Genomic DNA, 23,571 nt, shown 5'->3' with positions numbered 1-23,571 from the left:
AGTGGGTTGCCATGGTTATGCTGGTTTTAACATCTAGGAACTTAGGGCTAAGTGGCTTCCCCCAGGCCCTGCAGCTTTTAGCTGCTGCATTTAGATTTTTAACTTCTCCTCCTGGGAGACACAGTTCTACAAAGGGGAAAGGATTGCAGACAGGCATGTCCCAGGAGCCACGGGGGAAGGAGGTGACTTTGATTTGAAAGAATTTATGCTTTCTCTGTAGAAAAGAGGTAGAAAAAGGTAGTGATCAAGGGAAGCGGCTTCGTCAGAATCCCAGCTTTGTCCTATACTGTTGATGAGACCTTAAGCTGATGACCTTAAGCATTTGAACAGTGTGCACTTGAAGAGTTAAACAAGATGGTATATGAGCCATGAGAAGATTCCAGCGAGTGTTGTTTATTAGGTTCTTTCACTCCCGTTACCACAAGGGCTCCTATAATAACCCCAGATGCTGTGTCAATGGCTTCCCAATTTTCAGGAGGATAGAAGCAGTTGCTCAAGGACCTCCCTCTCTGGCCTTTGAGACTTATGTATGCCTGTTTTGACATCATCTCCCTCGACTGCCATGACTGGCCTGCTTCTTACTGTCCCCCTCTTTTTGATCCTCAACCCTAGCTTTTCATGAGGACTTCCAGGTCCTTCTTTGGTTTTCAGCTGAAGTCACCTCCTCGAGAGGCCTTTTCTCTTTTTTAAAAAATATAATTTATTTACTTATTTTTGGCTGTGCTGGGTCTTTGTTCCTGTATGGGCTGTTCTCTAGCGGTGGAGTAAAGGGGCTACTGTCTAGTTGGAGTGCGTGGGGCTTCTCATTGTGGTGGCTTCTCTTGTTGTGGAGCACCAGCTCTAGGGTGCACAAACTTCAGTAGTTGTAGTTCCCCGGCTCTAGAGCACAGGCTCAATAGCATGTGGGATCTTCCCAGATCAGGGATTGAACTCTTATCTCCTGCATTGTTAGGTGATTTCTTTACCACTGAGCCACCAGGGAAGCCCAAGGGAGGCCTTTCCTAATCACCTTAATGGGGGTTGCAAAGAGTCAGACAAGACCGAGCACACACACACACACACACACACACACACAATCAACCACCCTACTTACCACTCAATTTCTGTCAATTTGTTTATTTTCGTTAAATTCATTATAGTCTGAATGATTTTGTTTATCGTCTTTAAATAGCTCATCATCATCTGAAGTTATTGTGTTTATTATCAATTTCCCCTGACTAGAATGCAAGCTCCTATTTTTCTTACTATATTCCTTGGGTTGAACCTAAACTTGGAGACCCTCTGGAAACGGTGCCTAGCATTTGGAGTCTATGAATTTAAATAAAAGAAAAATTATACCTTTATTTTCACTAACCCCTAACTGAAATGTAGCATTTCCTTTCACTGTGAATGTAGGCAAAAAAACCACAGTCCTTGAACAGTGCTTGAGACTTTGTCACCCACTGCCGTTTTACAGATATCTTGAAATGTCATTTACGCTGACCACTAACAAGTTAAAGCATTTTCTAGACCCACCACTGGATCTTGTTATTTAACACAATAATAAAGAAACATATACATTACTGTATCAAAATTTTAAAATGTTTTAATAACTATTTTAATACATTTGGCTTCTTTTATAATCCCTTCTGTTTGTTCTATGAATTTAAAAAGCATTAGCCTGGTCCTTCCTGGTGGCTCAGATGCTCAAGAATCCCCCTGCAATGCGGGTGGCCTGGGTTTGATCCCTATGTTGGGAAGATCCCCCGTAGGAGGGCATGGCAACCCAATCCAGTATTCTTGCCTGGAAAATCCCCATGGACAGAGGAACCTGGTGGGCTACAGTCCATGGGATCACAAAGAATTGGACACGACTGAGCCACTAAGCACAGCACAGCCTGGGACATAATTCAGCGTACATAACAGCTCTCTTCTTTCATCTTTAAAACCCTCAGTGGCAGGTCAAGTTCGTCTCAAGTTTCAAATCTCTCCTACTTCTCCTTCCATCATCTCTAACTCTTCCACGTTCCTTCCTTTTCCACTTTTAAGGGCACATTTGATTACATTGGACTCACCTGGATAATCTAACGCACTCTCCCTATAGGGATAATCTCCCTATAGGGATAATCTCAGTAAAGTCCTTAATTTCATTGGAAGGCTTTTTGTTGTTAGTTGTTATATAACGTAGCATATACACAGATTCCATGGACATTTTAGGGGAGCTATTATTCTGCCTCCGCTATCAACGTTCATTGTAATCTTTTCAACTGTTTGTAATATGTTGGAAAAAAGAGGAGGTACAATAATATCTACCTTATCTAATCAAAGTGGTGAGGTTCAAGTGAACTAAGTAAACAGTGATATAAAGTGATATTTATATAGAATTCATCATCCTAAAAAAAGAAAAAAGCATTAGCCTGAGAAAATGGTCCATAGGTATCATCAGAGTTCTAATAGAGATCATGACACAAAAAAGATTATTTATCTCTGTGGCCTAGAACAGTGCTTTGACATATAGTAGGAGCTTGATAAAAATGTTTTTGAGTGAATGAGTTAGTAGATGAAAGGAGGTAGAGAAGGAAACCGTGTCCTTAGCAGAGGAAATAGCATTCAAGGGCTGGGGGCTCTGCACTCTGTTCTAGAAACAGAAAAACTGTCTGGTGTGGTTTGGGCTTTGAGAGCAGGGCCGGGGGTGGGGTGTTTTAAGCTGACACTAACAAGGTAGGCTGGCTGAACCTCACCTCGGGGCAATGGAAGGCTGACAGAAGGTATTCGGCAGGAGAAGGAATAATGATATTTGGGTTAAAAAAAAATCCCTATGACTTGGAAGATTAGAGGGAAATGAAGAAAGCAAGGGCAGATGCCAATTAACAGGCTACTGTACGTGGTTTGAAGTACACTGGAAGTGAAGGTAGAAAAAGTGGATGGATTTGAGAGTGATTTCAGAGGTGAAATAGACACCACTCGAGGGCTGATTAGAAGTAGGGGGTGAGGGAAAACAGGAAGTATAGAACCACTGTGGCTTTCCTGCCTGAGTTCCTGAGTGATGGCGGTGGCTCACTGAGGTGGGGACACAGTGGTAAGGAGGAGCAAGGTGTGGGGACAGGTTCCAGAGCACCTGAACCTGCAGGTAACAGTGTTCTTATTTTGTTCAGCCTGGCTTTGCTGAAATGCCTTAGACCGCAAATGATAATCTGAGACCCCAGTTTTAGTCTTAGTTCTACCACTAACTTGTTATCTCAGGCACTCTTCTCAACTTGTTTGTTTTCTCAGCTGAACAATGGGAAACAGTTGGTCCTGAGACACCTTACACACTGGAGTGATGCCCTGCTCCACCCACTGTCTTTGGGTCATGTCAGAAACATTTGAGTTTATGACTTTGCCAGAGAAGTCTCAAAGTTAGTGATTTTTCTCTAAGCCTTGATTAATAGCTAGGGTCTTATATGAATATCATGATGAAATTAATTAACATTAATAATAAAGGACAGTCAATATTGTTCCTTCATCATATCTTGCACACTCTGCTGAGTGTTTTATGTACATTATTCCTTTTAACTCTCTATAATAACCCTATGAGAAGGTTATTTTTATTATACTCCAATTACAGATAAGGAAACTGAGGCTAGCATTTTAAGTTACTTTCCCAAAGTCACATAGTTGTAGTTGGTAGAAGAGAAATTGTAGCTCATTCAGTCTGACCCTAGAATCTGTACTGTTAATCACTACATATTCCTGCCTTATGGATTAATTGCTGTTTCAGTCCAGGTGTTTGTAGGAGTTATCTTGACCCCTAGGTCCCAGATTGAATTGAATCATCTCTCCATTCCATACCCTGTGTGATGTCCAGGCCCTCCCCGAGATGTTGGGAATTCAGGTGGGCTTGCACTGTCATGGCAATCCAGCTTGGAGCTCCTGCTTCTGTGGAATTCTTCTGGTCCCTGGGCCATCCTGCATGTGTTCTCTTCCTTGTCCATACTCTGTCAGCTCAACTACGGACCCAGATACTTTCCCTAATTTCTTCCAAGGCTCTTACTCACACATTGTAACATATTTTGCCAAAAGTCAAAAGATGGAGGGTTTATGGCACAGAAAAATGCAGATTTAAAGAAAATGAATAATAGCTAGCTCCATTTTTTGAAAGTCCCCTAGTGATTTTGCCACTGTATTAGTTAAGATTTAGGCTAAGCTGCTGAACCAAGATCCTCTCCCCACAACCCCTGCTGACTCTCCCACCAAAAAACAATCCACTTTCTCTCTCCCTCCCAGTCTAGGCTGAGTGTCTGCTTTGCTTCCCACTGTGGTTGGAAGAAGGAACTTCTAACCACAGTCCCTTCTGTCTTGTTGCTTTGCCATCCCCTGGGAGTGACTCTATCCTCTTCTGTATAGACAAAGGCAGGTCAAACCACAGCTACAAACAGCCCAGGGGAGAGAGAAGAGGAGGGAACCGAGGCCAAGGATTTCCTCCAGAGCAAGTAGATGCTCACATCCCTTCCATTCTCATTTCATTGGTTAGAACGTAGTCACGTGATCGCGCCGGCGGCAATGGAACCTGGGAGGTGTAGTTTCAGATAGGGTGGTCATGAGCCCAGCTGGGGTTCTGTTACTATCCCAGAAAGGAAGAAATGGGTTTTGAAGATAACTGGAGCTCTCTGCTTCGACCAAGCCTCTTGCCCTTTGCTTAAACTTTCTCTTCTTTCTTTCTTTTCACTTTCCTTTAATTTCAGCTGTCTGCCTCTGCTTCCCTGCTTGCCCTCATTCTTATTTGTTTTTAAAGCAGAACATTCTAGCCATCTCTTATTTCCACTCACCTGTTCTCCCACGACTGAGGGAGACTCATTTTCCATCCCAAAGGACCTATAAAGCTATTGTCCTAAGCAAAGGCATTTTATATGCAAATTGGGAGTTGGTGCCAGCTGTTAAGATTTTTTTTCCTACCCTGGTACATGGTAAAAATAAAACAAGGCACCATTTTAAGACCCCCCCCCAAAAAAAAAAAAACTAAGTTAAGATAAAAAAAAAATCCGTTGGTCTGTCAGGTAAACATCCCAAATACTAAGTGACTGAATAAACCCTCAGGAAAAAGAGGCTGCTCACTGCTTAAAATGAAACAATTTCACACTGCAACAGAGCAGAAAATCTGGACTTCCAAGAAAAAGTTGCATGAGAGGCAGCTGTTACTTTTGTTACTTGAAAAGTAAAATGATCTTTGTGAGAGAATTTTACACTCTCTGTCCCCACCTTCCTAGAGACCATCTGCCCTCTGTTCTGCCAAAACACACAAGCATTTCAAGTTTCTGCTAGGATGAGTATGTCATGTCTGATTACATTTCACTGGGCAAAGCAAGTCATGTGGGCAAACTCCAGATCAATGGATCAGGAATCTCTCACTCTCCCCACAGGGAGGACTACAAATTATAAGGCAAAGGGTGTGGATGGACAGTGTTATTTTTTGGGGGGTGGATATAATGCATAATAATCAATTTATCAGGTCATGAGAGGTAGGATTGGGAATGGAGACTGAATTCTGGACATGGAGACTCCTAATGTTAGACCATGTAATTGGGGCTTTATTGGAAGACTACACAGAATCACTGAAGATTTTGAGCAGGTTGCTGATGTTATCAGGAATGCCAGTTAAGGGCAGGACCTCTCCACCTTTTGAACTCACTTTCATGGGAGAAATTGTGATGACCTTGAATTAATGAGTTGTTACAAATCAGCATTTTATTCCTGCCTCTATCTGGACAATGGGGTAACTGGACGATGGGATAAGCCATTGTAATTGTCAGGGTTCTTCTGAGAAACCAATAGTATAAATACCAATAATAGTAATAGTAGTATACATATATATGGAAAATGGAAAGAGATTTTAAGAAATTGGCTCCTACAATTGTGGAGGCTCACAATTCCAATATCTGGAGCACAGGTTGGCAGGCTGGAGACCAAAGGAAGAGGGGCAGACTGCAAGGAGAATTCCTTCTTCCTCAGGGGATTCATTCTTTTTCTTTTTCGCTAAGGTCTTCAATTGATTGCATGAGGCCCACCACCTTATGAAGAGCAATCTGCTTTACTCAAGTGCATTGATTTAAATGTTAATCTACCCTAAAAATATCTTCATAGCAACATCCAGACTAGTGTTTGACCAAATTTCTGGGTACCACTAGATATTAGCCTGGCCACCTTGACACATAAAATTCACCACACCAGCTGCAAGTGTCTCAGCCTTTACCTGTAAAATAGGCATCGATTCAGTTGGGCTATGGGGATTGCATGGGTAAATGGCAGCTGGAGAGAAGTTGGTAGGAATGAAGGGCTATGGCATGGCTCTAGGGGCTGACATCCACCTTAGGCAGCCAGGCCTCCCTCTATAAAACATACTAGTGGAGGGACTTCCCTGGTAGTCGAGTGATTGAGAATCTGCCTCGCAATGCTGGGGATGAAGGTTTGATCCCTAGTTGGAAAACTAAGATCCCACATGCCATAGAGCAGCTAAGCCCGCATATTGCAACTACTGAGCCTGCACACTCTGGAGCCTGTGTGCCACAACTAGAGAGTCCGTACACCACAATGAAAGACCCTGCATGTGCAATAAAGATCCCACATGCCACAACTATGACCAACACAGCCAAATAAATGAATATTTTAAAAAAATCATACTAGTGGAAAATTGTCTTCTGAGAAGTAGTATCAGTGAAGTACTCCAATGACCTACCCTCTTGGCACAGCTTCTGCCCTAGTTCAAGCCTTTATGATGTTTTCTCTAGATTAAGGCACTTCTTCCTTACGCTGCCACTCCCTTTTCCCAAGCACAAATCTGAGCACACATTCCTTAGAAAACCCCCCTCAGCGGTGCCCCACCACATTCCCACAAGGCTGAGTATGTTAGGCCATCCAAGCCCTGGCCGCTATGCTACAGATCTCTAGATCTACTACAGCACCTGCCTCCATCACCACCACCCACCCCCCCTTCACCTCCCTGTGGAGTCTTAGGCCTTGTGAGACATGCCCCATCAGCCCCCTCTGGGGAGAGGTATCCCCTACAGCCCCTGGTTGTATCTGTTTTATCTGCTGGGTTCCCACTTGCAATTTTTTTGTTTGAAGAAAGGATTCTGTGTGTGGTGGAGGAGGGAGACTCTGGAGCATTTGATAACACCAAACTGCTCAGAGTTGACTGCATCATCCATGTCATTTCACACTTCTGCTTCTTTGTTTATGCTGCTCCTGCGCCTGGAAATGCCCATCTTGCTCTGCCTGGACTCACACTTCCGTTGCTATGGACAAAATGTTTGTGTTCCCCCTAAAATCTTATGTTGAAGCCATACTCTCCAGTGTGATGGTATTCACATTGAAGTGGGGCCTTTGGAAAGCAATTCCAGAAGATGGAGCCCTGTGATTGGAATAGTGCTCTTATAAGAAGGAACAGAAGAGAGTGCCCCCTACCCTGCACCTTGTGAAGATACCCTGAGAAGGCAGCCTTGTGCAAGCCAGGAAGTGGGGCTTTCACCAGACATTGAATCTGCAGGCACCTTCATCTCAGACTTGGCAGTTTACAGAACTGTGAGACATACAGGTATGCTATTGAAGTCACCCAATATCTGGTATTTTGTTATAGTATCCTGAGTTAACTAAGACATTCCTCAAGGCTTAGCTCAAGAAACTCCACTTCCAAGAAGCTGATCTAAATCCCAGGGTGGGCTAATATGCTTTGCCTATGTTCCCACTGAAGCCTGCATGTGTAGCTATTCTAGTATTAGACTAGCTAATACTTTCCCTATTAGGCAATATATTCTTGAAAACAGGTATTGTTTCTTTATTCCCTCAGTACCTTGTGTAGGTGGAGTTTAAAACACTGTGTAAAAAAAAGCGTTGTGTGTATTAACATTTATATAGATATCCATTTTTTTTTGGTAGATGCTGAGAGCCAGAAGTTTTACATGCACAAGAGTTAAGACCAAGTTAGCTCCTAGAAGACCCTTGGCAGTTGGCTGCATCGTTATTTCACACCCTGACATGCTGGGACTGTCAAGGGATCAAGGTTCTAGTTCTGTGAAAAATACCGTTGGTAGCTTGATAGGGATTGCATTGAATCTATAGATTGCTTTGGGTAGTATACTCATTTTCACTATATTAATTCTTCCAATCCATGAACACAGTATATTTCTCCATCTGTTTGTGTCCTCTTTGATTTCTTTCATCAGTGTTTTATAGTTTTCTATATATAAGTCTTTTGTTTCTTTAGGTAGATATATTCCTAAGTATTTTATTCTTTTTGTTGTAATGGTGAATGGTATTGTTTCCTTAATTTCTCTTTGTTTTCTCATTATTAGTGTATAGGAATGCAAGGGATTTCTGTGTGTTAATTTTATATCCTGCAACTTTACTATATTCATTGATTAGCTCTAGTAATTTTCTGGTAGAATCTTTAGGGTTTTCTATGTAGAGGATCATGTCATCTGCAAACAGTGAGAGTTTTACTTCTTCTTTTCCTATCTGGATTCCTTTTATTTCTTTTTCAGCTCTGATTGCTGTGGCCAAAACTTCCAAAACTATGTTGACTAGTAGTGGTGAAAGTGGGCACCCTTGCCTTGTTCCTGATTTTAGGGGAAATGCTTTCAATTTTTCACCATTGAGGATAAATAATTTCACAATTTGTATGGAAATATAAAAAACCTCGAATAGCCAAAGCAATCTTGAGAAAGAAGAATGGAACTGGAGGAATCAACCTGCCTGACTTCAGGCTCTACTACAAAGCCACAGTCATCAAGACAGTATGGTACTGGCACAAAGATAGAAATATAGATCAATGGAACAAAATAGAAAGCCCAGAGATAAATCCACGCACCTATGGACACCTTATCTTCAACAAAGGAGGCAAGAATATACAATGGAGAAAAGACAATCTCTTTAACAAGTGGTGCTGGGAAAACTGGTCAACCACTTGTAAAAGAATGAAACTAGAACACTTTCTAACACCATACACAAAAATAAACTCAAAATGCATTAAAGGTCTAAATGTAAGACCAGAAACTATAAAACTCCTAGAGGAAAACATAGGCAAAACACTCTCCGACATAAATCACAGAAGGATCCTCCATGACCCACCTCCCAGAATACTGGAAATAAAAGCAAAAATAAACAAATGGGACCTAATTAAAATTAAAAGCTTTTGCACAACAAAGGAAACTATAAGCAAGGTGAAAAGACAGCCTTCAGAATGGGAGAAAATAATAGCAAATGAAGCAACAGACAAGCAATTAATCTCAAAAATATACAAGCAACTCCTGCAGCTCAATTCCAGAAAAATAAACGACCCAATCAAAAAATGGGCCAAAGAACTAAACAGACATTTCTCCAAAGAAGACATACAGATGGCTAACAAACACATGAAAAGATGCTCAACATCACTCATGATCAGAGAAATGCAAATCAAAACCACAGTGAGGTACCATTTCAAGCCAGTCAGAATGGCTGCTATGCAAAAGTCTACAAGCAATAAATGCTGGAGAGGGTGTGGAGAAAAGGGAACCCTCTTACACTGTTGGTGGGAATGCAAACTAGTACAGCCACTATGGAGAACAGTGTGGAGATTCCTTAAAAAATTGGGAATAGAACTGCCATATGACCCAGCAACCCCACTGCTGGGCATACACACCAAGGAAACCAGAATTAAAAGAGACACATGTACCCCAATGTTCATCGCAGCACTGTTTATAATAGCCAGAACATGGAAGCAACCTAGATGTCCATCAGCAGATGAATGAATAAGGAAGCTGTGGTACATATACACGATGGAATATTACTCAGCCATTAAAAAGAATACATTTGAATCAGTTCTATTGAGATGGATGAAACTGGAGCCCATTATACAGAGTGAAGTAAGCCAGAAAGAAAAACACCAATACAGTATACTAATGCATATATATGGAATTTGAAAGATGGTAACGATAACCCTATATGCGAGACAGAATAAGAGACACAGATGCATAGAACAGTCTTATGGACTCTGAGGGAGAAGGTGAGGGTGGGACATTCTGAGAGAATAGCATTGAAACATGACTATTATCATATGTGAAACAGAACATCGTTCCAGGTTCGATGCATGAGACAAATGCTCAGGGCTGGGGCAATGGGATGACCCAGAGGGATGGGATGGGAGGGAGGTGGGAGGGGGGTTCAGGATGGGGAACACATGTAAACCCATGGCTGATTCATGTCAATGTACGGCAAAAACCACTACAATATTGTAAAGTAATTAGCCCCCAACTAAAATAAATAAATTTATTTAAAAAAAAAAAGGATCAAGGTTCTGCTCATCAGCTGGCTTCAGTTCTGCTTCAAAGAGGACTTCAAAGGTCAATTAACCCTAAAGCTTCCCCATTTCTGATGGCATAGGGAGCTAAAGAATACTCCTCAGGCTTATTCTGAGGAATGCCTACCTAGCTGCACTTCCCTCAGGAGAACTCACATAATGTGACTCGTATCCAGTTCTTATGACAGTTAGCTTTTTAAAAATTGATAAAAACAATTACTGTGGGTCATAAAAATACTCGATAAATATCCAACAAAAGTTAATTATTATGCAGTATGAGAACAAGCGCTAAACTAATAGTTTCTAATAAAGAAAAAGTAAAGCTCATGGTAGCTAACCAAGACCCACAGTTAAAGCTTTCTGAACTATATCGTAGTGTTTCAATTATTTATTGCAGTATACTGGGCTTAGGAGCTGGTTTTCACTTGGGGCCTCTCGTGAACTTGAAGTTGGATGATGACTGGAGTTGGAGGCATCTCAAAGGCTGTGTGTTGTCTAGGGCTTCAAGTGAAGCTGAGAATGGGAACGTCTATACCTGGCCTCTCCATTGCCGCCTGGGCTTCCTCAAAACATGGCACTGAGTTTGAAGAGTAAGCACCCTGAGAGAGAACCAAGCTAAAACACCTTTTATAAACTAGCCTCAGAAATCACAGTGTCCTTAAGTACAGCCCATATTCAAGGGTAAGGGAACTAGATTCTAACCCTTTATGTGAAGAGTGCCAAAGAATACACAGATATGTGTTTTTTTTTTTTCACTTTAAAGCATCTTTTTTTTTTAACTTTCACAATGTTGTGTTGGTTTCTGCCATACAACAATGCGAATCAGCCATAATTATACACACATTTCCTCCCTCCCTCCCTTGCCTCCCTCCCCTCGCCCCATCCCATCTGTCCAGGTCATCACAGAGCACCAGACTGGGCTCCCTGTGCTAATCAGCAACTTCTCACCGGCCATGCATCTTACACCTCATAATGTATATATGTTGATGCTACTTTCTTCATTCGTCTTGTCCTCTCCTTCCCCAACGGTGTCCACAAGTCCATTCTCTACATCTGTATCTTCTAAAACCATCATATGTAGAAACTCTGCAAACTTCGTGGTTTTCATCAGAGAACGAGCCTTCCTCTGTCGACTCTTACAGTGGGCTCATTCTCTGAACATCCTGGGGCACACGCAGAGCTTTAGCACACATCCACCTGTTCTCAGAGGCCCCCACACTAGACGTATTACCTTTTAGGACAAACAGCTCTATGATGCCATCTACCTCCTGGTTTTTGTCACTGCCTTTAAAAACCCTTGATGGTTCTGAAAGTGCTTTCTGGGATCCACCATGATTCTCTGCACACAGCTTCAAGGGGGAAAGGCTTTCTGCAGAGGCTGGATGAGTGTTCCTCTCTCTGTTGGGCTTTCCCTCCCCAGAAAGCTGCACGGGGTGACTGAGGTAAAACGGAAGGCTCTGCTTAAGTCAACAGCAGGTAGCAACTGTAAGGAGGGCAGCCATCAGAGAAGTAAATAGGAAGTGGATCAACCCTTTTGGACCACAATTTTGTTGCTAATAATACTGAGCATTTATTGAGCTCTTCCTGTGTTCTGGGCATCATGCAAAGCATGGTGCCTGCATTACCTCATTTAACTACTCTTCTTACCAGCTTTAAGTGATAGGCACTCTTTTAATCCTCACTTTACAGAAAAGAAAACATTGGTCAGAATGGTTGAGTGACTTCCCCAAATCTGCACAGCTACTGTCAGATAGAGCCTGAATTTGAACTCAGTTATGTCTGACTCAAAAGGCAGTATACTGGTTATGAGTGTGACCACTGGGGTCAGAGCCCTAATGCTTGGGCTTGAAATCTTGTTTTGGGTGATCTTTGACCATTAACCTCTTCGTGTTTCAATTTTCTCGTTGGCAGATAGGAGATGAAAAATATAAATATATAAAATAATATAAATATATATATATTCATCTAACCGAGGTTTTAGCATTAAATGGGATGAGGTATATAAGGTGTTTAGCACTCATAAATGTTAATTATTCCTCCTCCTCTTCTATTACTTACCTCTGCTTGGATGGTAACTTATTCAAAAGCATAATATGCTAAAGATCTAGAGGTCTAAGGAAGTACAGAATGAGGAATGAGCCTTTGACCCACTATCAGACCTCATTTCAGTTCTGAAATTTCAGTTGTGACTCTATGTTCCCATCTGCAAAGTGGGCAGAATACTGAGACTTTGTGATGATAAATGGAGGCCTCCCAGGCTTCTCCACTATGCCATTCCAAACCATCCTCTATTTCCAGAGAGAATTAAGTTTGCAAACCAGGTACTAAACCAAATACAAGTTATGCATAATGGAAATTGATTCAGGAGCTCAGCATCAGAAAGGAGGGCTGGGGACAAGCCCTCTCCAACTCCTTTCTGGGTTTCAAGCACTTTCCAATCCCAAGTGGTCAGATTCTGGTCTCTTCTCTTTGGGTTAAAGTTTGAAGAGTAGGGCTATGATTTTCTAAAATGTGTTTAAACTGCAGGAAAGCTGTAATCTGTTGCACTAGGATTTCTTCTGCTGTCTATATGAGTAACTTGGAGGCTCTGGCTGGAAAGGGCCCAATGCAGAGCCTGGCAAGTGGTGTGGGCCTCCCACTCCCATCAGTGTGGCTCAGCTCCCTATCAACGTGGCCTACCCAACCCAGAGAGGCTGGGAGGTTCTTACACCAGCCCCAGGCTGTTGATGAGTGCAGTACAGCCCCCTCCTTGGCAGGCTGATTTGTGAATGTGCTGAACTCTAGAACACTAGGCGGCCTAACCACAGAGAGAGGTGTTTTGTTTCTCTACCGGATACACCTGCCCAAAAAGCAGCGTTCCCTCATGCTTCAGGCTCTGGTTTGTTTTACTTTTGAAAGATTGCACCCTCCAGATAAACCATTGTGTGCACTGAGAACCTTCGGAGGGTGAAAAGCAATGAAATTGATTTTCTTTTCTTTGGGGGCCAAGGGACAATTGTACAAAATTGTTTTTCCATCTAAATGAGCATTCTCCACTTTCCTGTTAGTTGGTATTTCCCAAGGCACACCAAGAGGACTTTAGGGATTTGGGATACGTGGTTGCAGCATAAAAGAGCATTGAGTCACAGGCTGAGAAACTTAGTCCCTTTTTATTTTTTTTTTTTTCAATCTTTCTGGTTCTACCAGGAAAAAAATTTTCACTTGAAGCTTGAATTTCTTTAACATCTAACACTTGTTAATCTCCCTTTAAAAACACACATAAACAAAATGAGTACAGACCTCAGATTTAGAGTCTTTAGTTAGATGTATAATAATATCTACTTTTATATTATAATATTGTCTAGATAAAATTTGATAATATTTTTGCTGTGATTATTTTTAGTACTATATTTTTAATTTTTTTAGGGTTGTCTTTAATTTATGGCAATCGATAGTAATTTACCATTTATTTTAGGGATATTATGTTTCTTTTAAAAATAAGTATATTCAAGTTTTAAAAATCAGTTAAAGAAAAATGATAAGTAAATGATTGTACAGGTGCTATTCATAAATAGTGTAAGTCATGAGGATAGTATGTGGTGATGTTTGGATGTGCTAGAAGTTGGGGAGTACACAAGTATCTGACGTATGACCAATAAATTTTTGAAATCAGAAAAACTTGAGTTTGAATCACTGTCTACCACCTATTAAATGCATGGCCTCAAGCAACAATTTAATCTAGTTCCACATGCAAAATCATGAGAATGGCAGTTCATTACTTACTTTAGGTTTTGTGAAGACAGTGCATGAAATGCATGGTCCTGGAACATACTCAAGAAAGTTAGCCATTATTATTATTGCCAGGAAACTATGCTTAGGTAAGCAATGCCTGGCACATAGCACACAGAAAAATGTAACTGTTCCTATCATTGCTGTTTTTATCGTTAGCATCATGTATTAGTTTGTGTCTGCTTTGAAGCATATGGGATTAGATGTCCATATGGGATTAGATGTGTAAGGGATTTATCAGGGGGAAGGTCTGTGCAGGATGAAGGAGAAAGGAGCAGGAGGAAGTGGAGACAGAAGTTCTGTGGAAAGTATGTGGTGTGGGCTGAAGGAGTCTCAGACTTCAGCGCAGTTACAAGAAAGGTTTGGCCAGGTGGATGATGAGTTCTGGAGTCAAAGTTGACTCCTGGAAAAGCCCACCTTCTGTGCTCATTCATTGGTTGGGAGCGTCTCACAGGACTTATATGTAGAGTACATCATGTGAAATGCCAGGCTGGATTAATAATAAGCTGGAATCAAGATTTCTGGGAGAACTATGAACAACCTCAGATATGCAGATGATATCACTGTAACGGCAAGAAGTGAAGAGGAACTAAAGAGCCTCTTGAAGAGGCTGAAAGAGGAGAGTGAAAAAGCTTGAAACACAACATTAAAAATATTAAGATTATGGCGCCCAGTCCATGACTTCATGGCTAATACAAGGGGGAAAAGTGGAAGCAGTGACAGATTTTATCCTTTTGGGCTCCAAAAATCACTAGGGACAGTGACTGCAGCCATGAAATTAAAAGATGCTTGTGCCGTGGAGGGAAAACTATGACAAAACTAGACAGCATATTAAAAAGTACAGATATCATTTTGCCGACAAAGGGCCATATAATCAAAGCTATGGCTTTTCCAGTAATTGTGTACGGACGTGAGAGTTGGACCATAAAGAAGGCTGAGCACCGAAGAACTGATGCTTTTGAATTGTGGTGCTGGAGACTCCCTTGGACAGCAAGGAGATCAAACCAGTCAACCCTAAAGGAAATCAATCCTGAATACTCATTGGAAGGACTGATGCTGAAGCTGAAACTCCAATACTTTGACCACCTGATGTGAAGAACTGACTCATTTGAAAAGACCCTGATGCTGGGAAAGATTGAAGGCAGGAGGAGAAGGGGACGACAGAGGATGAGATGGTTGGATGGCATCACTGACTCAATGGACATGAGTTTGAGTGGACTCTGGGAGCTGGTGATGGACAGGGAGGCCTGGCATGCTGCAGTCCATGGGGTCACAAAGAGTCAGACACAACTTAGTGACTGAATTGAACTTGTTTGCTTGAAGACCTACGACTCACATAAAATATGCATATGCCCTTATACCCAGCAGGCTTCACTGGCTTATAGTTATATCTGATCCTTTTGTGCAGAGAGTGCTAACTTTGCCTCAGTATTACAGTCTTCCCTTCTTCTGTAGTGAACTTATACCTACAGGCATGACTGCCCATCTAGGACTACGTTTCCCAGTGTCTCTTGCAGCTAGGTGTGGTCATGTGACTAAGTTCTGGCCAATAGAATGAAAATGGAATTGACATTTGAAACTTCCAGACTGTTTTTTAAAGAAAAGTCTCTTATTTTTCTTACCAGCTGCAAAGTGAATGTGATGGTGGGAGCTGGAGCAACCATCTGATATCACAAGATGAAAGCTACATGTATGGAGAATTAACAGCAAATAGGAAGAAACTGGGTCTCCAACATCAAGGAGTTACATTACTGGCTCTGGAAAACATGCTCAGACTGTTATATCAGAAAAATTAACTTCCATTTTGTATCTCTTTTTCACAGCAGCCTCAACTGTATCTTAATTAACACAACTGTGTTTGCAATTGAGTCTGTGGCATGTGGCTTAATTGGAATTGAGGTCTCAAAGAAAAGAAAATGTATGATTTGGCAGATTGTTTTTCCTTATAAATGGGACCTATGTGGCCAGCATCAAGTTGACCTGAAGGCTGAGATGAGGCATAACATCGCTTTATGGTTAAATCAATATTGGAAAGCCCTGGTCATGCCTCACAGGCTCTGTTTGCAGATGGTGCCACTTTTTGGCTGTGAATGATTTGTCCACATGGCTCCTCAGGGGGTTTTATATCCACAGCTGCACATCTCAGGTCCACAGGCTACATTCTCATCTCTTCTTCATCTCTACCTTGTCTTTGAAGGCCACACTTGAGCAAGCAGCCCTCCCACCTTTTCTCGGCACAGCTTTAAAGTGGAAGAAAAGTAGAAATTTCTTGGTTGGTACTATTCTGGCTCTCAGGGGTCCAAGAGAGGCTTCCTAGTGCTAAACACAAAACCATTGAGGATTCTCACAGTTTCGATTTGAGCAGACTCTGCTGTATTATGTGAGGGTAAAGGACTAGTTATAAAAATGATCTGTGACCCAAAAAAGAAATGAACTTACTGCTTCCCAAGAGGCAGGAGCCAAAACTGACATGTGTTCTTCAGAATAATGAATGAAAGTATTGAGTGGACTTTGGATAAAAATAATGCTGAACAACTTAGTTTACTGTTAATCAATCAATCAGTTGTATCTGACTCTTTGTGACCCCCAAGGACTGTAGCCTACCAGGCTCTTCTATCCATGGAATTCTCCAGGCAAGAATACTGGAGTGGGTAGTCATTTCCTTCTCCTGGGGATCTTCATGACCTAGGGATTGAACCTGGGTCTCCTGCATTACAAGCAGATTATTTACTGTCTGAGCTACTTAGATTGCCCATGAGTCTCCAGACTGGGACTATTTTGGGCATCAAAGAGGGGAAGAAAAAACTTATTATTGAGCACCAATGTGCCATGAATGTTACATACATTTTCTCATTTAATTCTCAAAAATCCTATTTTGTTTCCTCAAAGCAGAAATGCTAAGAAAAGGTAGCTTGTCAAAGATCATATAGTTAGGACATAAAACAATCAGAATTTTGACATTTTGATGACCTATGTTCATTCCATATCATGTAGCCTCATGGATGCTCTGAGGCTGGCGTGATCAGGAGGAAGAGTCAAGCGTGATCACAGACAAAACTGATGGGGATGGAAGTATCCAGGTGAGGAGGGTAGCCTGGAATGGAGGCAGGGAAACAGGAAAAGAAAGCGGGAGAGAGACAAGTTGGAGAGACTGTATACCTGCATCAGATCATCCTAAGGTCCCCACAGTACAGAAGACCAAGATGAGTGGAACTGTCTGCTCCCCGAAGGAGAAGGGGTTCTGAAGAGGAAGGGGGCAGATACACATGGCGACAGATTACCTGGAAGCAAGAGAAGAAAAACCTGAAAAAGAACATTTTCTATGCTCCTTATATTGAAGGATCTTGCTGAATAATTGGTTGGTATGTAGAGAAGGAATTACAACGTAATAGTTAGCCAGCCAGTTTCTGCTTATTTAAATAAATATGCTTTTCCCATTCCTGGCTAATTCTTTTGATTGACATATGTATCCCTCTTGTTCTTCTATATAGATGCTCCTATGTCCATTCACACTGTTCCTCAAGACCAAAAGGGAAAATAATTTCCAAAGCAATGTTCTGGGACAAGTAAAGCTACCGCTGCTGCTAAGTCACTTCAGTCGTGTCCGACTCTGTGTGACCCCATAGACGGCAGCCCACCAGGCTTCCCCGTCCCTGGGATTCTCCAGGCAAGAACACTGGAGTGGGTTGCCATTTCCTTCTCCAATGCATGAAAGTGAAAAGTGAAAGTGAAGTTGCTCAGTCATGTCCGACTTAGCGACTGCATGGACTGCAGCCTACCAGGCTCCTCTGTCCATGGGATTTTCCAGGCAAGAGTACTGGAATGGGGTGCCATTGCCTTCTCCGCAAGTAAAGGTATCAAACATCAAACAAAATTGCATCATTTTTTTTCCCTTCTTTAATCATCTGTTACCTTCTGCCTCTTCAGAGAAACAGTTCATCTTTATTTTCATTTTGTGATAAAGTATTTTCTAACCACATCAGCAAAACTCCATTCAAAGTCGACGACCAGTTTTTTAGACATAAAATACATGCCAGTTCTGTCTGGCACAAAGTAACTCTAACAGATCTAATATATTTCTTTATCTCTCAGCCACTGATGGGTATCTGATAGTTCCAAGCTCCCTTAACATTAAGTCGATTAGTTAGATGGATAAAATCCTCAGAAATGGAGACACTGCCTGTAAGATGTAGCTATTTACATTTCAGAGATGGTGGGAGACAAGCTGGGGTCACTGATGTCTATATTCAGGCTATAAGGAGAATGATATCCCCTAACCTGGGTCAATCAAGCTCTTTCTACAGAATGAGTCTCAGGTGACTGAATACCATTCTCCAGACAGGAGCAAGGAAGGATATAAAATTGAAACATTAAGATGAAAAATGCATTTAATATACCTAACCTAACAAACGGACTTCTGCCATGGCTCAGCAGGGAAAGAATCCGCTTGCAATGCAGGGAGACACGGGAGACACAGGTTTGATCCCTGGGTCAGGGAGATCCCTTGGAGGAGGAAATTTGACAACCCGCTCCAGTATTCTTGCCTGGAAAATCCCATGACAGAGGAGCCTGGCGAGCTACTGTCCAAAGGGTTGCAAAAGAGTTGAATGTGACTGAGTAGCTGAGCACGCACATGCATACGCAAACTACCAAACATCTTATCTTAGCCTAGCAGTGTTCAGAACACTTATATAAGCCTGCAGTTGGGGAAAAACTCATGTAACACTGAGCCTATTTTATAATAAAGTATTGAATATCTCATGTAATTGACTGAATACTGTAGTGAAGGTGAAAAATGGAATGGTTGCCTGGTTACAGAATGGTTGTAAGCGCGTCAGTTGTTTATCCTAGAAATTGAGGGGCTGATGGGAGCCGAGGCTCACTGTCCAGGCCCAGCGTCATGAGGGAAGATTAAACCGTATATTCAGTTCAGTTCAGTTGCTCAGTCCTGTCCAACTCCGTGCGACCCCATGGACTGCAGCATGCCAGGCTTCCCTGCCCATCACCAACTCCCGGAGCCTACTCAAACTCATGACCATCGCGTTGGTGATGCTGTATATTGCTGGCCCAGAAAATATCAAAATTTAAAATTACAGTTTCTACTGGATGTATATCACTTTGCAACATTATTAAGTTGAAAAATCATAACTTGAACCATTGTAAGTCCAGGACTGTCTGGAGTTAGGAACTGGAAAGTACATTACCTCACCAAGCTCTTTGACTTCAGTCTCTTGCCTGCCTTGAACTGATAAAAACAGAAATGCAGCTTTCAGCGCCATGGACAATAGTTCTCCGTCACTGTGACCCTGGCTTAGTGGGGAAGAAATGAAACTAATCTGGGCAAAGACATGTCCTGTCTGTCCTGTCCATTCTTCCTGTGGGGGCCCTGGCGTAAAAGCAAAGGGTTTTGCATGTTGAGCTAGAATATTAGGAAAGAGGAAACAGTGTCTAAAGCGGGACTTTGGGGTCAGGGATCGTTCAAAATATAACAATTTCCTTTTGCTTTTTCATCTTACCTTTTATTTTTAAAGTGAGGTTTCAACTAGAAAAGGCAATTTTTGCCAAGTGCTACAATTTACACTGATTGGGTTCTGAACATTAGGGCCCTCTTTACTCTGCCAGTAATTTAATAATAATGCAAGAGCCCTGAGTTATAGGTGCCTCGTTTAATGCTATGATAACCCTCTGAGAGAGGGACTGTTCTCCTCTCCTGTGGTTGGGGAAATTGCAGCTCAGAGAGGGTATGTGGCTTGCCCTCAGCCACTCAGCTGGTAAGTGGCAGAGTCTGGGGTTTTCTCTTTCTACCACCCTGATCACCATGACTCTCACGTAGTAGTAGTTGCTTCAGATACATGGGAAGGTTTCTATTCCCAGCAGCCCTCTGGGCTCCATGTGATAAGTAGCTGTTACTCTGCTTCCCACAGGTGTGTTGTGAGGCTAGAAACTTCAGTTCTTCCTCTCTCCCCATGCATCCAGAACCAAGGGCAGTCGAATTTCATAATGATCACTTCAGAAGAGATAAAAATTCCCAAAGAGAATTTTATTACTGACATGGAGTTGGCAGCCTTTTTTCATAAGGAAGGAATTGTGGAATGTTCTGCTTTGGTGAAGAGGAGACATTCTTAGAAATGGAAGACAAAGAAGAAAAGGGAGGAAGTGGGGGAGAGCCAAAGGGAGAATGTTCATGTAGGATCAGGAGTATTGGCTCTTTTTCCTCCTCCTCTTTAGCTTTAGGGGTCTCTGCCTTCCTTCACCTGGGAGAAAGGAAGCACCGCCAACTTTTAAGTCAAATAGACCGTGGCTCTGTGAAAAAAGAGAACGGGCCTCAAATGGAGTCACTTGTGCCAAGCCCATGTCACCAGATCAAAACTTAAAACTAACCTAATTGCAGTTTTTATATCCACCAGGAATGTCATCTTAATTCCTGTTTGAAATTTTCTGGTGAGCACCAATGAAGGAATCTACCATGTAGATCCTTTTACATCCCCCAGAGGAAGATAAGGTAATTGCTCTTTTCTTATCCCTTCCCTGTCTTGCCTGCAAAAGTCTTCCATTCAGTACAGCTCCTTGGAGGTCCTTTTTATACGCTAGATGTGGTGCTGCCTGATTCATGAATTGCTGGGTAAAGACATTTTGAAATTCACTCAGTTGAATTTTGTTTCCTAACAGTTCAAATCTCAGCTCTGGTGAAAACTCTTGTGAAAGCTATTTAACCTCAGTTTTCTCATCTATAAAATGGACTAATATTAGTATCTTCTTTGTTGGGTCATTTTGGGGAACTGAATGAAATAATGCAATGTTTCTCCAAGGACAATATTTATATGGTTTTCTGATGATACATTTTTTAATGTAATAATTAAGCCACATATAGATAACTAGCATGCTAAACTTGTCATTTCATAGGTCATATTAGGGCAAGGCTAAGTCATAAAAAAAAAAATCCAATTTAAAGTCTATTTCTATTAAAAAGAAAATAATCTGATTTATTTATCTTTTTGTTTTGTTTTAACAATCCAATTTAAAGTCTGTTTTGATACAATGTTGAATGTGTGATATAGACATGGCGAAAAGTATGTAGGGAGGGAATTCTGAGCCAATATGAAAGCTGCTGGTCCAGCCTCCTCCCTTCAGGAAGCGACTCCTTTCCCATTAGCTCTGGTTAAGGAAGGCATCTTTGGACAAAGAAAAGCTGGAAGACTCAGGCTGGACAGGAAGGCTGAGTTACACTGGGGTCCTGGAGTTAGCTGCCCTGCGGAGTCCCTGGAATGTTGCCTCCTGCTGCTGCCCTCCCATGGTAAGGCCTGGCCCCAGAGTCCTGAATACAAGTCAAAGCTGACACCCAGCACTCCTGCACCTCCCTTTCTGCCCCATTTCTCACCTCTCCTCACCCTGCCTCCCCACCCTCATCAGTCCCACCCGGCCCAGGCCTACCCCTCCTGAAGTGTCACTTCCTCCTCCAACCTACTCACAACAACTGCCTTTCCCCAGATTCCTTATAAATCATCGAAGGACATTCTGATTCTCAGGGGTGCACCACCAATGGTGGCTTACCTTTCCTAGGGGACATTTGTTTTAAAAGAGGAACTGGTTTAGACCAAATGAAGTCAAATTGGCAGGAAGTACAGTGGCTGTGACACTATGATGGGGATCTTTCTTTGGCTCTCACCTTTCTTTATGAAACATACCTTCTCTTTAAGTAGGCATCTAGATCCAAGAAGTAAAATCTTTTTATTTCTTTCCAGGAAATTCTGCAACAAACTTTCAAAATAGTTTTACTGCTGGTGTTAGAGTTACAATATTTTGCTTGAGATTAAAAACCCAAAATAGCAATGGCTTAAAAAAGATTTTTGATGGCATCACTGACTCAGTGGACATGAGTTTGAGCAAGCTCCGGGAGACAGTGAAGGACAGGGAAGCCTGACATGCTGCAGTCCAGGGGGTCACAAAGAGTTGGACACAACTGAGCGATTGAACAACAACAACAACAAAAGATTTAAAAATATTTCTCTCTCATGTAAACAGAGGCAACCCAGGACTGGTATAGGTTCCTGCTATCTTGTTTTATCACTTTCTTCAATGTTTGGCTTCCACCTTGTGGCTCAAGATGGCTGTTCCAGCTCCAGACCTTGGGTCAGCATTCCAGTCACTGATCAGGAAGTCAGCTCCCAAGAAGGGTACCCTCTAGTCCTTTAAAGCACTCACCACCCTCCTTTACATCTTCTGGCCAGGACTTGGAAGTGAATTCATTATAAAGCATACTAGGAAATGTGACATTTCTTTCCCCCTGAGCAGCCTGTGCCCTGCTAACATCTGATATTTTATTACTGAAGAATGGGAGAATGGGTTTTGGAGGCAATTACTTCTCTTCCACAAGCCTATTCCTGGGACTGTGAGAAATGTTCAGACGCAAGTAGGAATCCAGGACTAAAATCAGGCTCTCATACTTTTTTCTGCCATTGTGAAAATGCTAGTAGTGCTGGGGACAATGCTTTAGATCACGACCAGGATGCTCAGGGTCTCGTTCCAGCTTTGCTGATAGCCAATGTCACTGCCTTGAGAGAGAAGTGTAACATTCCAGGACCTCAGTGTTTCTAAAATAAGGTTACATAATTTGATCTCCAGGGTCCCTTCCTGCTCGAACATTATGACTTTATGTAACTGTCTTGGTGTCTGTAAGATCCAGCAGTGAAAAAGAAAATAAACATGCTTTTTCCTTTTCTCTGTGGCCATTAAATGCCGCGGGTAATTAAGCGTAGATTACCAGTCCCTTTTAGCCTTGCCAGCCTTCCACAGGACTCCTTCCTGCAGGAACTGGCTAGAGATGGGGTTGGTGGCCAGGAGGCCCACTTTATTTTCCCATTGAGATTTGGAAGCAAGAGGGTCTAAAGTGACTGAGAAGGAACCTCATGGTTGTAAAGTTTCTGTCTATATCCGGTAGTAGCGGCTGCAATCGCCCATCTCAAACCGCTGGGACAGGAAGTATTTGCAGCTAATTGATAAAGAGGGTATGTGCTGTGAGCATGCTAATCTCGAGGAAATGGGGATCCCAAGGCACCTGGATTAGCCACAGACCAGAAAGGGGCCCTTTAGGGTTGCTTTCAGTTGCTAAGACACACTATGTTTGAAAAAGCACCTCCTCCCCCACCCAGAGGGAGAAAAACATAAGCTGTCATTGCTTAACTTCCTCACAAATAATCAACCAACACTAGCCTCTGTGCCTTAATACGTGGCGAATCTGCAAACAAAAAACTACCTTGTCTGTTTCTTGGGGACAGAAAGTGGACCTGTTCACTCGTTAGTCATAAGGGCTACGAGATAACTACTTTTCTAGCTCTGTGTGACATAGAGGATGAGCCAAGGATGGTAAGAGAAAGAGAACAAAACTGGACATCCAACCAGAAAATGAGTCTCTGGTCTACAGGCCTGTCAGGCCCTCAGTCCCAGCAAGTCTTGCTCCTGACTGGAGAGACACTCCTCAGAGACTGGCGGGTCTCACAAGGAGGATGGGCACTCCC

At 42.2% G+C, this 23,571-nt stretch overlaps 1 protein-coding gene across 2 annotated transcripts in view; it reads left to right on the top strand.

Annotated features, from left to right (window-relative positions):
- Positions 1-23,571, top strand: part of CHRNA9 (cholinergic receptor nicotinic alpha 9 subunit) — a 75,938-nt gene that overhangs the window by 14,539 nt on the left and 37,828 nt on the right. For both annotated transcript variants that reach the window (XM_081592020.1, XM_081592012.1), the window contains 2 exons: positions 20,464-20,558; positions 21,210-21,350. The gene's annotated coding sequence lies outside the window, so the exon portion shown is untranslated. Of the gene's footprint in view, positions 1-20,463; positions 20,559-21,209; positions 21,351-23,571 lie in introns of those variants that run through there.

This window comes from Giraffa tippelskirchi, chromosome 1, assembly GCF_054371585.1.
Source record: "Giraffa tippelskirchi isolate mGirTip1 chromosome 1, T2T-mGirTip1v1.2.pri, whole genome shotgun sequence".
Lineage (NCBI taxonomy): Eukaryota > Metazoa > Chordata > Mammalia > Artiodactyla > Giraffidae > Giraffa > Giraffa tippelskirchi.
Note: the sequence above shows the minus strand (reverse complement) of the source record. Positions and strands in the feature narration are given on the sequence as shown.